The sequence below is a fragment of the Vidua macroura genome, chromosome 5, assembly GCF_024509145.1.
Source record: "Vidua macroura isolate BioBank_ID:100142 chromosome 5, ASM2450914v1, whole genome shotgun sequence".
NCBI classification, from domain to species: domain Eukaryota; kingdom Metazoa; phylum Chordata; class Aves; order Passeriformes; family Viduidae; genus Vidua; species Vidua macroura.
This window is the reverse complement of record NC_071575.1, coordinates 57670256-57684974: the sequence shown is the minus strand read 5'-3', so window position 1 is coordinate 57684974 and position 14719 is coordinate 57670256. Positions and strand designations below refer to the sequence as shown.

At 36.0% G+C, this 14719-nt stretch overlaps 1 long non-coding RNA gene across 4 annotated transcripts; it reads left to right on the top strand.

The window, feature by feature from the left end:
• The first annotated feature begins 4255 nt into the window (after nt 1-4255).
• LOC128807694 (uncharacterized) lies at nt 4256-14365 on the top strand. Of its 4 annotated transcripts, none has more exons than XR_008437250.1 (5): nt 4256-4301; nt 4929-4995; nt 11175-11241; nt 13247-13299; nt 14288-14365. It is a non-coding gene; the product is annotated as an uncharacterized LOC128807694 (long non-coding RNA). The 4 variants fall into 4 exon arrangements; XR_008437249.1 differs by having other exon boundaries at nt 13247-13442; nt 14288-14348; XR_008437248.1 differs by lacking the exon at nt 11175-11241.
• Nucleotides 14366-14719: the final 354 nt, after the last annotated feature.

The window sequence follows — 14719 nt, the reverse complement described above, 5'->3', positions numbered from 1 at the left end:
AGTCCTACTAAAAAAATGTAACCTTAAGGATTCAGGAAGTTAAATCATCTAAAATTAGGCACACCTCAGAACTGGTTTACATCAATTTTCTTTGCAATTTATTCTGGCTGCTCAAATATCATGGAAGTGAATGGTAAAAAAATGGATGGGTGAACTGACAGATGGATACGAAAAATCAGAAAATTAGTTTAAATTTCAGGATTTGAATAAATTAAGCATGACAAGCATAACACAGGAGCCCATTATTTATTTAGTTTATTTAGCTTTGTTTTTATTATAAAAGAATTGTCAGTACATATTGGAAATCTCATTTATCGCAGAATAAAAGAACGTGAAGTTGGCATCTGATGATGCTAAATCCAGAACTGCAGGAAAAGACACATTCTGCTGGCAGGATTAGGGTGTGATTCAGAAAACTATGGTCATGATTTAAGAAAGTTTTGCACAATTTTGCTACTAAACTGACAAAATAGATTTTAACTGATAATGTTCCCTCCCCTCCCGTTATTATTAGATTATATGTAGATAATATCAACTATAAAATTAAGCCATTTTGAAATTATAATTTGCATGCTGTTTGGTTAGATACTGGATAACATTTGGACATTTTTGTGTTATTCAGGGATAATGCATTATTAAATGTAAGCCGAAACATGAACTTCTGGAGATTTTGTATATTACTTCACAGTGGAGTGTGTGCATATCAGAATTTAGGAGAGGACCTCAACATGTAATGATTTGTCCATTTTTTTCCTAAAGGAAAACATATATAATAAACATTTATTCCAAAATAGGAACTTAGTTTCTTTTGTTCTTGGACTGTATACTTTGATATACTGGAATCAAAAATTTTTATAGCCTATTTTGGCTGCCAGGATAATCAAGTGTCGATATCCCTAAATATTCAATGATAGAACAATCTTACTATCTTCCCAATCATTGATGAGCTAAGTAAATACACAAATAATTTTCACATCTTAGTTGAACTAGTTAACTATAGTGTAGAGAGAAAGACTAGCAGCTGTCCTGCATATGTTTCATTTTTGTTGTCTTTTTTCTCCCTCCTGATTTGAACCTCACATGACTTCTTAAGTATTTTGGAGGCTAATAGATTGATCCAACTCTTTTCATCCATAGCAATCCATGGATATTAAAACCCTCACAATAAAAACTGAAAAAAGATGCAAGAAATATTTCTAGTATGAAAGTAAATCCCAAAAGAAAACAGATAATATGGGTAAATATCTTTTGGTGAACTATTTTTAAAGAGATTAGACAATTAGCAGTAAAAATTTGGGCACCAAAATCTTTTAACTCATGCAGGCCAAACTTACACTGCAATAGTTTAGCCCATACAATGGTGTCAATTTTAAACCAAATTTGAAGCACATAATTGATTGTTTTACTTTTTTATAACTGTCATCAGAGCTGAAGAATGATATATATTTCTTAATGGCAAACTAATAAAATTCCAGAAAGGCCCACATATTGAGATTGCCATTAAAATACCCAACAGTTGCACTGAAGTGGATATCTTTTGGAAACTAGTATTTGTTGGATAAGCATGGGTTCTTTGAGGTAATTAATCAGCATGAATGTTCTTTTCAAAAGTTAAAAAAAAAGTACTGATCCTTCAAAATGAAGATTAAAAATAATTTTATACATATATAGGATTTGGCCTAAATATACTGACAGTCAGGCTTCAAGTTCTGTACAAACTTGAGAGTAGAACATAGTTTATGAAAATTCCTATTTATGATGTGTCATCTGTTGGATCACATTTTACTGATCTAAAGACTGCTTTCCTTTTTGATCTGCTGCAAATCTTTACAAGACTTCATAATTTGACAAGTCATTTTTGTAGCACTACAAAAGAAATGGCTTTTATTAAAGAGCTCAACAGCTGACAAAAAGTTGTAAGGCAAACTTAGGTCAATGAGGGGAAAGTACAAACAAATAAAAATATATCCATGAAGAAACCTGAAAAGAGAAGTTAAATGATTCTTGCTGCTGGGAATTCACCTGCCAAATTTTAGCCATGAGCAAGTTTGGCATGTAGAATTAGTTGGTTTTCTAGACTACTTCTCTAGCAACTGGAAAAAGACCAGCACTTCTGGTAAATATTTAATTCTAACTTGCTTAAAAGACCTCACCTGTAATATTAAATAAATATTTGGCATATTTAATCAGCTTCTAAAGTGTTTCAAACAAAAAAAAAATAACAACTTGACAAAAAGTATTCTGGGAAATACTAATAATGTTGAGTAAATATATAAAATTACTTGTCTCCACTGCTGTGAAAAACTGTAAAAACACTGTAAAAAGTGTTTTTATAAATGCATCAACAACAAAAGGAGAGCCAAGGAAAATCTTAATTACTTCATTGGGTGCAACATTGTCACTAAGGATGTGGAAAAGGCTGGAGTATTTAATGCCTTCTTTGCCTCAGTCTTTGACAGTAAGACTGGTTATCCTCAAGGCAGCTGGCCCCCTGGGCTGGTAGTCAGGGACAGGGAGCAGAACAGACTCCCTGCAATCCAGGAGGAAGCAGTCAGTGACCTGCTGTGACAACTAGATGCTCAGAAGTCTATGGAACTGGATGGGATTTGTCCAAGGTCACTGAGGGAGCTGGCACAAGAGCTCGCCAAGATGATCTCTTTCATTTATCATCTGTCCTGGCTAACCAAGGACATCTCAGATGACTGGAGCTTGCCCAATGTGACACCCATCCACAAAAAGGCCTGGAAGGAACTGCAAGCATGTTCGTCTTAATTTTTGGAATCATAGAACAGTGCAGGTTAAGAATGACCTTGAAAAATTGTCTCATCCAACCTTTTGTTGGAAAGGAAGCCTAGATCACAAAACCATGGAATATTCTGTTGGAAGGAATCCACTTTTAGGACCTTGTCAAGTTGCATCTGGAAAACCTCCGGTGATGAACACTCTACCATGTACCTGTTGATGAACATTCTCATTGTAAAAAGTTTCTTTCTTCTTGTTGTGGTCCAGTTATTAAAATTATTGAGGAATTCTTCAGCCCAAATTAAGGTGCAAATGAGACAAATGAGACCATATGCCAGTGACAATAGTATGGATTTTATAGTAACTATGAGGGAAAGAAAAGGGGAGAGGAAGAAATAAGGAAAGAGTAGCCTGGGGGATGTGAGGATGGAGAGAGTGAGGTGGAGGTGGAGACAGACTAGGTAGAAAGTATCACCACTCCATAGATCCTGATGTCATCCTGTTGATCCTCATCTTCTGGTCTTCTTGATGGTGAAGGTCCCCCAAAAAGCATGAAATCTGATTGGTTAATATATGCTCAGGCCAGGTGGTAATGTCCAGGTGCGTCTCCCCTGGGCGGGAGGGGGAGACTCTCTGTCTCTTGCAACAGACTCGATCTGTTACATCACGTGTGGTCCTGTGATGCAAGGCCTCTGGAGAGCACTTTGGGACATCTTTGATGGATTATGACATCCCCTCAGCTGCCTCTCACATGAATGTCCTGTGGATGTGGCCTGTGGGTTTGGGGGTTCCACAGCTGGGACAGTTTGTGAAAGGGAGGATGGGTGTTCAGTGCCCCTGACCAGAGGTCACATGTTGCATCCTGGAGTTTGGGTTTAGATTAGGGTTTTTAATTTATGTTAAAGTAAGTCAAGTTCTGTAATCCCGCGTTTCCCCCGTGTTGTCCCCCCCCCCCGGTTTCTGGTCCCATGTTGCCTGTTGCCGGATTCTTACCCCTGTGCCGCTCCTGTAACCACCCTGCCATCCGGCCCCGGGAAACCCCGTGCTGGCCACCCCAAGCCACACGATCCCGGTCAGCCCAAGGCTCGGTGCCCGCCCCTGTGGGGTTCTCTGGTTGGTCGCTGTTGCTGGCATCACCGCCACGGCAGCCGCCCCTATTGGCTGGCAGGCCGTGGATCCTCTCGCCCCGCCCCTCCATAAAACCGTATCCCGCCGGCAGCCAGGCGCCATTTTCTCCCATGCGAGTGCCGGGAGCGGTCGCGTCTTTCCATCGAACCGCGCCATACGTGACCAATAAACCGTTCCTGCCAAGCACGGAGTAAATGGACAAATTCCTTACCTCTTTACCGAATCCCTAGCGCACGGTAACAGAGGCTGGCCAGCCCACGCGCCCGAGACACGGAGCCGTGTCCGGGAACCCGTGGCAGCAAAGCCCGGCAGCACGTGGAAGCTACGCCACAGCCGGGCTCCCAAGAGCTGCGTGCAGCCGGGGAGAGCGAAAACCCACGTCGCAGTCACACTTGAAACCTCCTCTCCCTCGCCCTCATTTCAGGGGACAGGTCTGTGTAAACCTGGCTTCTGTGGGCTGTGCTCTTCGCCACCCCAAACCCAGCCAGAGATGACTCTTAGCATGGATCCTGGGTTTGGTTCTCTTCTGGATGCATTTCCCTCAGCCTTGTTTATTTTTTTCCTAGGTTTTAGGATTGAAGAATGGTTTTCCATTTATCTAATCAGTAGTCTGATTTTCAGTCCAAAGTTCTAGTCAGTCATCCTTTAGAGAGGGATGGTCTTTATACAGTTTATAATTTTATATCAATGCTTGAGGCACAAGCTATTTCAGTCTCTGACACGTTTATGAAGTTGAAACCCTTCACAGTGCAACTGGCACCCATTGGCCCTCAGCTTCTCAATGTGGCTCCTTGAGAAGTGAGAGGACAACCTTTGTCCTCTTCAAGCACTGGAATACTTAATAAATGGAAAAATTAATAAATACTTAATAAAATGAGGTTATTCCTGAGCTTTCTCTTCTCTAGGGAGAAGAGCCCTAAATTTTTCAGTCTTTCCTCAAAGGGCAGGCTGGAATATGTGTATCTTATTAATTTTAAACTTTATAGAAGAGTCATCAAAATTCTCTTGAGAATAAAAAAAAAAGGCAATGACTGAAATTAGAAATTTATTTTCCTCAGCTTTGTTTCAATGACTGGAACATTTATATCATATTGTCAAATGTGCAAACTTCAGTTACCAGCTTCTGTGAGTTGAAAACATCTTTTTACTTGTAAAAAAAAAAAAAGGCAATTTTTACACAGAAGTTCTCTTTGTTTACTGCTCAAGAAACAGCTTGAAATATTATTTGTTAGATCTCATTAAGATTGCCCAAATATAATGGAAGAATAAAGTTGGCCTAGAAGAAGGCTGGAGAGGGACTTTTTACAAGGGCTTGTAGTGATAGGTAAAGAGGGAATGGCCTTAAGCTAAAGAAGTGTAGGTTTAGATCATCTATTAGGAAGAAATTCTTTACTGCGAGGGTGGAAAGGCACTGGAAAAGGTTGCCTAGGGAAGCTGTGGATTCCCCATCCCTGGAAGTATTCAAGGCCAGGTTGGATGGGGCCCTGAGCAAATTGGTTTACTAGAAAGTGTCCCTGCCTACAGCAGGGGGGTTGGAACTAAAGTATCTTTAAATCCCCTTCCAAGTCAAGTCATTCTATGAATGTCTTGCAGATGTGAACATGTTCATTCCTGTATCAGTGACTGGAATAAACCATCGCTATGCATCAATCCACCATCTCCTGCTGTAAATATATCTCAGGCTACCCAGAGATATCCCAGTCTTGCAATAATTGAAAAAAATAAGTGATTATGGTATTTTACATCATGTACAACAAGCAATAATTAGTCCTAATTAATTGATTGATATAGTCATCTCTATTCATATATTTCACATACTGGGGAAGGAGAGGCTGCATTACGATGCAAAAATTGTCATAATGTACACGCACCATGCATTTTTCTAACTTGTAGGGCAATTGACTCACAGTAAGATGGCAGTCTTTGGTTTGGTATAACTTTTTCCTGAGCAAAAGGTTCACAGCTCCAAAAAATACCCATTAAATTCATGAAACCCTGCTGATAAGCTATATATAAAAAATTTTTTTTTAAATAAGTAAAGGCAAAATTATGTTTTCATCAGCAATTTTAATTACCAACTGAGCTTTGTATGTTATGAGCAGTATTTAGCAATAGTAACAGCTTAACCGAATGATACACAGTGAGAAATGTTTGTATTGGCTCTTTCCAAAAATGTAGGAGCAAGATAGCCCTGGTAAATTCATTGAATGCCTTTCACTAAGATTTGCATGGTTCTTTTACTTTCCCTTGAACTCTGCAAAATAAGAAAAGTCTGAATAATCATCACACATTCTTAATCAAATTATGATTCAATAGTATTTAATAGTTTTTAAGACTAGGTTTAAGTTAGTATCTCGGGGATAGGTAGCCATAATAACCTTTCTCGAATTTAGTATTTTCTGTAGCATTGATAACATATTGCTACAGTTAATTGTTAGTCTTGATTTTAAGGCTACAGACTTCAAAAGGCCGGATTGCCTGAGGACTAAGAAAAAATCTCTTTGATTTGAAAATGAATGTTCATATCTCGAAAAGACTCAAATGCATTTATCCAGGTAATTAAAGAGGGAATTCAGACTGGATTTAAGACTGCTGACTTAGAGTTAATAATACAGATTTGTGTTCCAAAAGACTTTAAATGCAAATATCAGCCCTTTGATGGGATATTGCTATTGTTAATTTTTGTCCTGCATGATGTCATTTACTCAGTAACCTGATTCAAAAAGTGTGTAATAAGGTCAATTGGTCTGACTAAAAAAATTTAAAAGACACCAATAAAGATTACATTCTAAACTAAAGTAAAAAGAAAGAGGAAGAAGAAAATGACCGTCAACATTTTGCTAGTGAAACTGCCTGTCTGATAACCATGGAATTAAAAATATAAACATGAAGGCACCCTTCTCTTAGTACACTAATAATAAACTGCTTGCTTCATGTCTTTTCTTCTATGGATTTATGTCGGCATAATACTCTAAATCATGAAGATATATTTATAAAGCAGTACAGTTTTGCATGGCACTTCAGTGCATAAAACTAAAAAGCACTTTGCTGCATTCTCAAATTTTTTTCTCAAACACAGACTAGAAAGTAAAACATATCACTTAATCACTTTGCCTCTGAAGATGATTAGTACTCTGAAATCTTTCTCTTTGTTACGCATTATAAAAATAAACATTACTTAGTGTGATAACATTAAAGGAAATATTGGTGAATACAAAGTCGAGAGTTGATACAGCAGATAGTCTAAGTTGTATTACACCAATGTCGTTCTATTCTGAAAATGTACTACTCAATACTTCTGATAATAATTGAATGCTATTATGATGAATCCCATACCTTATATGTTATCATATTTGTTATCATTTTATCATATATGTTATCATATTAAAGTATTAACATCTGAAGTTCACACTTTGAAAACTTCTTTTCTGAAAGTTAAATTCACAAATCTTTTTCTGTCCACAAGACAACAATACCACTTTTTGGCTTTTACTTTACCTTCTCTAAGAACTGACATTTTGTGAGTCAGCATGAACATTTTAGGTCAATGCTGCTAGAGTTGCTGCCTTGAAAATGTTATATTATTATTGCTTTTTTAAAAAACATTTTTTTTTTCAATAGAAGTAGAAAGATTCTACTAAAATAAGATACATTTCCAGCCTTTTACCATTTTGGTCAGACACCAGGATGGTTGGAACTCATTAGGGAAAAAAATATGAAATGCTGCTGGTATTGATATCTACAGACTACAGATCTACAGAAAGTGGACATATATCTAGGAATATTTTCTTTTTTAATCTTCAGTATTTCAGTTAGGGAAGTAATGTTGCCGCTGAAAAAAAAAGAAAGTAAACAAGATGAACTTAATAAACTTATTGGAGCAATATTGCAAGTAAACAGCAGGAATAATGAGCAAAAAGAGAAGCAAAAAGTGTCCCAAGGGACTAAATTAGAGCCAAAAAAGGTGTAATCTCATTTTCAGTTATTTGCAGGTCTCATTTTAATGAGTTGCCAAGAGTGATGGTATGCTATGAGTATGAAGTCCTCAGACATAACTATATCCATAAACAGAGTGAAGAGATGGCTCAGAATGCCCATGTTTTTAAAGAATCTCTATATTTGGAGCTGTGCTGATCCCTGATATTCTACAGTTAGCCAGCTCTCGAGCAGTCTGAGAGCAAGCCCTGAGTCACAGGATGGTGATGAGAAATTAACTCTTTTTGGTTGCAACCGACCTGCAATGGACTTCTTTCAGCAGATCTCTTTGTGATTGTCCTTAGGATTTCATCACATGTCCTTCTTGATTCTGTTTGCTGAATCCTTCATAGTTTTTAACACAACAGGAGAGGTGTGTCTCACACCTCTCTTGTTGTGTTAAAAACTCTGGGAGAATAATGGAGGGATTTATCTTGCAGAAGGTCTTCAGGAGAGCACTCTCCTTTGTAGAGTTAATAATAATTTGTGTAGAAAAAGAAAGGGGGAAAAAAGATAACGTTCTTGTAACAATAGTCATGTGAAAATAGCTACAGAGAGCCCAGAGGGATCAGCATTAAGCTCCCCAAAGGATCAGGAACTATTAAGTCATTGCCATGACTTATCTAAGTAATATAGGTGTAAGATTAGAACAATAGACCTTTTATTTCCTTTTCAGCACAGGAAATAGCATTTTGGAGAAAATAATGTAGGTCAGTATGTCAACAAAACATCACACTCCATAAAATAGGTTTGTCATCTACGCAATTGGTCACTATATTTCAAGGTTCTGTTCACATGATGTTATTCATCATTAGGTAAACCAGCCTCCTTTACTTATGAATTCTGATACTTTAAGGTGTTGGCATTTCCTTTAGATTTAATATATCACATTAGTGTGCTGTAATTATATATTGACCAATTAATTATTGTAATTAATTATTGACCAATAAATGTACTTCTGTATAGATTTTTCACTTTTAAACAGGCAAAATTTATTTCTACAAGCTTATTTTACCTCAACAACAATGAATAGGGGTGATTTGTCTCACAAATCTTTGAACAATAGAAGTTAGAATAGAAATGTTTTCTTTTTATTCAGTCCTTTACAATTCAAAGGAGAAAATATCTGAAACTATTCATCTGAATCATGGAATAAATTAATTATAGAATTAATTTTTTCAGGCTCAGATATAGAGTGTGATTTCTGCTGAAACTTAAATATAATTATTACATTCTGCCATTTTTTTCACTTCCTTTAGTGTTGGGATATTTCTTCTAAACAAATGGCAATTGAAGAGGAAGACCCGTTTTTTTAAGACATAACTTCTAAATCAGGAAATATTAGCAGATTATTGTTCTGAATGCCAAGAAATTTAAGAGTCGAAATATTTTTACATCACTAGCTTTGCTCGATGTGGACCACATGCAACAGTGATTAACCTCAGTTTTTGCAAAACTGGTCAGTACTTCTGCAGATTCTGGCAAACACAAAGTTGAGACTTGAACTAAAATAGAACACCAGAAAGAAATAAATTTCAGCAGCCTTACTGAGTGCAAGTGAAATGCTAAAAATATTTGCAAATGCACATGCAGTGTTCAGCAAGATGATGTTATCACTCTGAGCCTTTTAATTTCTTTACTGACATTGTTTAAAAGGAGGAATGTGTAGAGTCATCCCATTGGATTCAAGGGTAGTAAATCACATTTTTACAAATTTTACATACAATGTGCTGACTTGAATACCCAGAATGAGTTGTTGGACATCTGTGGTGTATTCCAAAGATTGATTTCACTATGTGCTCTGATAAGTGAAGTCATTCTATAAAGTTGCCAGTACCAGCACCATTAAGTCTGTTAAGTTTTTAATTAGTTTTGAATTATTTGGCTCCTGCTTTAAACCAAAACTTTTAAGACATTTTCACATGGGCGTGTTTGTATTTCATTGTGAGATTTCATTCTTATAAGGATTATTTTCCTGTTTAATCTCTCAGCATCACATGCAATATATTAGGAGTTGTGATTCATTGTCTATGAGCTTCCAAGATTACACTATATGAGGTCATTCTGAAAAGGTGCTGGAAACTGACTTTGTTTTTTTCCCCCTTGTTCTGTCAGCATTTATGTCGTTTTTAGAAATTGGCCTTGCAAAAAAGTCCCATCATTTTTTGTGCAAAAAGTATGATATCCTTTGCCACATACACACAATAATCCATGGTAATTACAGAGTATTTACTCTAGACGTTAGAATAACCAAAGTGTGCTGGCACTTCCGTTACAATAGAAAGCAAATGATATTTCAAGTTTATAAAGACAAAACATCTTAAAAGTATTAGTTTTAATTTTTAAGGGTTTTATTCTAAAGGGTCTTTTTCTAAAGACTTCTGACTACTTTTTGGAGAAGATTTACTCATGTGGGATTTTTTATCACTTCATTTCAAGAAAAGCCACCATGTGTATTCCTTTAAAAGCAGCAACCTAAGATGTACTGGTGGAGCTGAGCTGTTCTAAGTCAAGAGAGGCTGTTTAAAGTATTCAGACATGCTGAATACTTTAAAAACTTGCTGCTTCAGAGTTATGCCTTACAATAGACACAGATATTAGACAAGACATTAAAGAAAATCAATCAATTTTCAACTGTAAATCTAGAGCACCATCCTATATGTACTTGTTATTTATTTATTTTGCAGTAAGGTGCATTGTAATGAAATGTGAAATTGATTGCTAGACACTTTTCTTTTTTTCTGCAGATTCTGAAATGCAATTGCCAAAAGTCATTGCCGACTAGTCGCAGCACCTTCCTATCCTGTGTTTGCAAAGGGTTACTGGTTTGGGGGAGCCTATTAATCATACAGCGTTGGCCTGTGCCATCTACGAGCCCCCATAATTGACTTTTGTCAGATGCTGTACAAATCGCAACAGGGATGCAATAACATAGCTGAGGCAAGGGGAAGGGGCTGTGAATAATTACATCTCCTAATCCAGTGGGCTAGGACTCCACAAGAATTCTTATAGCTCTTTGCCACAACCTTGCTAAATTTCACAATAGTCTGGTCCAAGGTTACACTGCTATCCCATTCCACTAATGATCTTGGCAGTTAAATCCCACGGTGAGGGAAGAGATTGCCCACACTGAGGCCCTTCACAAAATATTTCTCAGTATCTTAAAACTTCAATCTTCAGTCATCCTGTTCCATTTATTATAAAACTATTTTTATGAGTTTCTTTTATGTAATGTTTATATCATATTTTGTTTATATACTGTATTCAATATTAATATTTTCCAGCAATTTTCTTCTTAATTCAATGCTTTGCATTTTTTGAGGAAACAGACTGAACTTGAATTTTTCTTGGTTAAACGTCTCTGAAGATTAACAATCAGGAGTAAAGGCACTTAATGTAAGTCCCTTGAGTTAAATCCTTGTCATCAGTCATGGAAAGGTAGTACTTTTTTTATACCAGCTATTATTGCTGAGAATAAAACAAAATGTCAGAATCATGAGATCTGCTTTAGAGCTGAAATAGAAATTTGTATGAAGCCCTGCATTGTGACTAAATAAGATTAAAGAAATCTTTTTTGTTGAAGATCTATTGCCAGCAACTGTTGCTCTCCAGTTCTGTTAAAATATAGAAGAATAATACTGATAACCAAATCCAAGGCTCAAATACTGCATGAATGTTCCAGGAGAAACATAGGGTCTACATGCTATTTTATAACTTCACTGAAACAGATTGAAAATCTTCAGTATGTTACACCTAGACCAGACAGTGATAGTGTGACAATCAAAACCTGTCCTCAGACAGGGAAGTGTAGATCGGTGCCACCTGATAAATAAATGTGTTACTTCCAATTCTATTACAGAAGCAGTGAAAATGTGTCACGTTAACTTAACATTGATTCATTGAATGCCTAAGAGGAAGACTGGCAGATTGCTTTAATTAACAGATGTACGAAGGCTGCTGATGTTTTTCAAAGTGAAATTTCCTTGACTCTTGCTGCAACCTATAAGGCTGTCATTCTCAGGTGACAGAATGACAAGATATCAGACCAACTGCTATAAAAGCTTTTCATTCTCAGTACTGTGTCTAAATATCTGTGTTAACAATATGTTCTTCTTCACAACCATACTTCAGTCTTTAGTCTTAAAGAAAAAAAAGGTCGCAACTTCCCGTCAAAAAAAGTCAATAGTTGGATCTCTTGACTTTTCACACAAGATGAAGGAGATGGAGTATAATATTCTTTTGCCCAAACATTTATTTCATTTAAACAACAAACTGCTTACATGTATGCATTACATGTATGCTGGCCTGTTTCCTGATTTCCACTCACCTGACCTTGTAAAAAACAAAAAGCATGCATGATATCATCCAATGTAACATAAGACATTCACCTTAAACTCAAATTGTAGCAAGAGTTCCTTTAATACTGTATCTTTATATGTAATTCAAGTATTCACAAAAAAATCTAGTTCACTGAAGTGCTTACATTAGGCAGTGCTTACATTAGAAATACTTCTGCAGGACTTATAAAGTCGCCTTGGTACAAATGCTGAAACACCCAATCCTTCAGTAGCTCATCTCTGTTCTGAAATTTGAGAGGCTGGACTTAAATTTTAGGTTCAGTTCCAATTCTGTTCAGAAGCATGAATTAACAAATCCTGATGGTTTGTATATCTGCGTGTGCGTGTATATGTATCTGGGACAAAGGAAGCTCTGTCTCCTCAGCTTATAAACCGTTTCAAAGGATGAGGTAGTAATATCTCCTTCAGGCCAGCTGTCATGAGATCATTGTCATTTTGAGGAAAAAACAGAAGAGAGAATTACAAGTTCTGTTGCATGTGACATACTCATTGTTGAGGTTTGAAGAGTTGGCCTCAGATATGTGTAGACAGAGTACTGTTCATGCAGAACTGTGTCCCAGACCATGTCATGCATGAGAAGAATGCCTTGGAGCAGATTGAGCAAAACTTTAAACAAACATGTTAGAACTGTTTACAAGCCCAAAGTCTTGAAAAAGATCATTTCAGACCTTCATGTTCCCCTGTCTCTCTCCCCATCTATTTATCTAGCAAAGACTTGAAGTCTGCAAACAAATATGATTGCTGGTGAGGGCACAGCTTATAGGAGCAGTATGTTGAGCAATCAATGAAGGAGAGGGAAATCTAGTCCATTAGTCAAAATAATTTGGATATTGGTCACTAAGTACTTGCCTTACTAAATATTAAATTTGAGAGGTAATATATATGGCCATAGATATATTCAATTTAATTTCTCTTTGTGGTGTTGATGAAAAGCCATGGCTGAAAATAATTTGTTACTGGGGAAATTCTCTGTATACAAATGAAATGTTCTGTTTTGGTAAACAGCCAAGAATACTAACGAAATTGTTTGTATTGTCCCATAGGCTTTGAGCCATTCCAGTTACACCACACAGGAAGGTGACCATGAAACTTAGAGGTAATTCTTGGCAGTTTTCCTGAACTCGATTAACTTTCATAAGGAAAATGACTGCAGCAAAAGAACAGGTATAGAAACGTGTCTGAATGGAAACCAGGTGTTAAAGAATTCAATGTTACACCAATAAACACAGATGCTGGAAGGTATGTATTTGATTTGTATTGTTATAACCTCTCCAATGACTGATGTATCATTGAATAACATAGAAATACGCATTCAATGGAAAAAATGCATAATAGCAACATAAAATGGATTGGCTTTCTTTCTAGCTAATGAAAGACTTGTCATAATTAGTGTTTAAAAAAAAATTCAAAGAAAAGTTGTGGAAGCAACAGTAATTTCCAGGAAAATTAAAGTTGTATGCACATAAACATAAGTAATTCCTGAGAAAGCCAGACTCTTACATAACAGAAATAGTTTTGTCAATAAGATAATGGATCTGAAGACCATCTACCTGCTTTATTGACCAATGATGAAGTATAGATGAGAAATTAAAACAATAATAAATTGAATGATTTTTAGCTGAGTACCATCACATAAGATATTCACCAGATTGAATTTTCTTAAGGTGGCATGCTTTAAGTAATTTTTCCAATTACATTAAAGTTAACACATTTTATGATACTCTGAAAAAGGACAGCCAAGAAGTATTTTAAAAGACAGAAAACTGAGTTTTTTGTTTTTTTTGTTTTTTTTTTTTTTTTTTTTTTACCTTGAATATTTTCACAGGTAAATATCAAGGAATTCTTATGATCAAATTTTTTTTTATATTTTCTTTTCAAATCTTTTTTGTCTTCAGATTATGAAATTCAATATTTTAGGCTAACAATATGTTAATCTGTTTCAACATATTTGGTGTGATAGAAAAAGACCCAAAGATAGTTTGGGTAAGCTGTCATTCAGCTTAAAATGAGGTGAAAAGCAAGACATTTGGGTGCAATTTTTTTTTGTTAATGATAACATTTAAAGACAGAATTTTTATTTTCAGAAAGAATTCCAGAAAGAAACAGATAAGGAAAAGAAGGAAAAGAGGAAGAAGGAGAAAGTTGGAGGAAAGACAATAAAAGAACTAGAGACTTAACTCTTCACTCCAAGACTGCAGTGTGGATAACATTTCTCTCCACTTAGGATCCTAGAGGGTCTGTGATTTGTGTCAGGAACCTAAAATCAAAGGCAAGTGATATGTCTGGATTCTGGTTTGTCCTCAGTATTACACAGAGTTAAATATACCTTGACCTATTTCTTGGCCTCATTTATTTGAATAATTAATAAGCTAACCAAAAAAAGGAAAAATATTTCTGTAGTTTAATTTTATTAATTACTCCACAATGCAAGATAAAAAAATTATCTAGTTGACAGTCAAAATAAAGAAAAAATATATTGGGTTTCTATTTATGAGTTAATCTTATCTTGCACTTGA